At 66.8% G+C, this 2,500-nt stretch overlaps 2 non-coding genes across 2 annotated transcripts in view; both read left to right on the forward strand.

Moving 5' to 3' along the window:
• Window positions 1-599: 599 nt before the first annotated feature.
• On the forward strand, window positions 600-718 carry LOC135329267 (5S ribosomal RNA). Its single transcript, XR_010390634.1, has one exon. It is a non-coding gene; the product is annotated as a 5S ribosomal RNA (ribosomal RNA).
• Window positions 719-2,425: 1,707 nt separating this feature from the next.
• Window positions 2,426-2,500, forward strand: part of LOC135329328 (5S ribosomal RNA) — a 119-nt gene continuing 44 nt past the window's right edge. Inside the window, exon 1 of the ribosomal RNA XR_010390695.1 lies at window positions 2,426-2,500. This exon is cut by the window's right edge and continues 44 nt beyond it. This is a non-coding gene — a ribosomal RNA (5S ribosomal RNA).

Genomic DNA, 2,500 nt, shown 5'->3' on the forward strand with positions numbered 1-2,500 from the left:
CGGGGTCGGGTGGAGGGGTGCGAGTGTGCGCGGGCTGTTGTGAAGGGGGCAGCTGTGGGGCTGGGTGCTGGAGTTGTGGCAGCAGAGGGTGTTTGGGTGTGCGGGGTTGGGTTGGGGGGTATGGGGTGTTGCACAAGTGTGTGCGGGCTGTTGTGAAGGGGGCGGCTGTGGGGCTAGGTGCTGGAGCAGCGGCAGCAGAGGGTGTTTGGGTGTGCAGGGTCGGGTTGGGGGGTGCGAGTGTGCGCGGGCTGTTGTGAAGGGGGCGGCTGTGGGGCTGGGTGCTGTAGCGGGGGCAGCGGAGGGTGTTTGGGTGTACGGGGTTGGGTTGGGGGGTATGGGGTGTTGCACAAGTGTGCGCAGGCTGTTGTGAAGGGGGCGGCTGTGGGGCTAGGTGCTGTAGCGGGGGCAGCAGAGGGTGTTTGGGTGTACGGGGGTCGGGTTGGGGGGTGCAAGTGTGCGTGGGCTGTTGTGAAGGGGGCGGCTGTGGGGCTGGGTGCTGGAGCAGGGGCAGCAGAGGGTATTTGGGTGTGCGGGGTCGGGTGGAGGGGTGCGAGTGTGCGCAGGCTGTTGTGAAGGGGGCGGCTGTGGGGCTGGCTGTTGCCTACGGCCATACCACCCTGAGAATGCCCGATCTCATCTGATCTTGGAAGCTAAGCAGGGTCGGGCCCGGTTAGTACTTGGATGGGAGACCGCCCGGGAATACCGGGTGCTGTAGGCTTTTGCCTTTGGCTGACGCCAGGGGGGGCAGCCGTCCCGTGGCGGGGGTCGTTTTTGGGCGAGTGTGCTGGAGCGGGGGCAGCGGAGGGTGTTTGGGTGTGCGGGGTCAGGTTGGGGGGTACGGGGTGTTGCACAAGTGTGTGCGGGCTGTTGTGAAGGGGGCGGCTGTGGGGCTAGGTGCTGTAGCGGGGGCAGCAGAGGGTGTTTGGGTGTGCGGGGTCAGGTTGGGGGGTGCGAGTGTGCGCGGGCTGTTGTGAAGGGGGCAGCTGTGGGGCTGGGTGCTGGAGTTGTGGCAGCAGAGGGTGTTTGGGTGTGCGGGGTCGGGTGGAGGGGTGCGAGTGTGCGCGGGCTGTTGTGAAGGGGGCAGCTGTGGGGCTGGGTGCTGGAGTTGTGGCAGCAGAGGGTGTTTGGGTGTGCGGGGTTGGGTTGGGGGGTATGGGGTGTTGCACAAGTGTGTGCGGGCTGTTGTGAAGGGGGCGGCTGTGGGGCTAGGTGCTGGAGCAGCGGCAGCAGAGGGTGTTTGGGTGTGCAGGGTCGGGTTGGGGGGTGCGAGTGTGCGCACGCTGTTGTTAAGGGGGCGGCTGTGGGGCTAGGTGCTGTAGCGGGGGCAGCAGAGGGTGTTTGGGTGTGCGGGGTCAGGTTGGGGGGTGTGAGTGTTCGCACGCTGTTGTTAAGGGGGCAGCTGTGGGGCTGGGTGCTGGAGTTGTGGCAGCAGAGGGTGTTTGGGTGTGCGGGGTCAGGTTGGGGGGTGCGAGTGTGCGCGGGCTGTTGTGAAGGGGGCAGCTGTGGGGCTGGGTGCTGGAGTTGTGGCAGCAGAGGGTGTTTGGGTGTGCGGGGTCGGGTGGAGGGGTGCGAGTGTGCGCGGGCTGTTGTGAAGGGGGCAGCTGTGGGGCTGGGTGCTGGAGTTGTGGCAGCAGAGGGTGTTTGGGTGTGCGGGGTTGGGTTGGGGGGTATGGGGTGTTGCACAAGTGTGTGCGGGCTGTTGTGAAGGGGGCGGCTGTGGGGCTAGGTGCTGGAGCAGCGGCAGCAGAGGGTGTTTGGGTGTGCAGGGTCGGGTTGGGGGGTGCGAGTGTGCGCGGGCTGTTGTGAAGGGGGCGGCTGTGGGGCTGGGTGCTGTAGCGGGGGCAGCGGAGGGTGTTTGGGTGTACGGGGTTGGGTTGGGGGGTATGGGGTGTTGCACAAGTGTGCGCAGGCTGTTGTGAAGGGGGCGGCTGTGGGGCTAGGTGCTGTAGCGGGGGCAGCAGAGGGTGTTTGGGTGTACGGGGGTCGGGTTGGGGGGTGCAAGTGTGCGTGGGCTGTTGTGAAGGGGGCGGCTGTGGGGCTGGGTGCTGGAGCAGGGGCAGCAGAGGGTATTTGGGTGTACGGGGTCGGGTTGGGGGGTGCGAGTTTGCGCACGCTGTTGTGAAGGGGGCGGCTGTGGGGCTGGGTGCTGGAGCAGGGGCAGCAGAGGGTATTTGGGTGTGCGGGGTCGGGTGGAGGGGTGCGAGTGTGCGCAGGCTGTTGTGAAGGGGGCGGCTGTGGGGCTGGCTGTTGCCTACGGCCATACCACCCTGAGAACGCCCGATCTCGTCTGATCTCGGAAGCTAAGCAGGGTCGGGCCCGGTGCTGGAGCAGGGGCAGCAGAGGGTATTTGGGTGTGCGGGGTTGGGTGGAGGGGTGCGAGTGTGCGCAGGCTGTTGTGAAGGGGGCGGCTGTGGGGCTGGCTGTTGCCTACGGCCATACCACCCTGAGAACGCCCGATCTCGTCTGATCTCGGAAGCTAAGCAGGGTCGGGCCCGGTTAG

This window comes from Dromaius novaehollandiae, chromosome 9, assembly GCF_036370855.1.
Source record: "Dromaius novaehollandiae isolate bDroNov1 chromosome 9, bDroNov1.hap1, whole genome shotgun sequence".
Classification (NCBI taxonomy): domain Eukaryota; kingdom Metazoa; phylum Chordata; class Aves; order Casuariiformes; family Dromaiidae; genus Dromaius; species Dromaius novaehollandiae.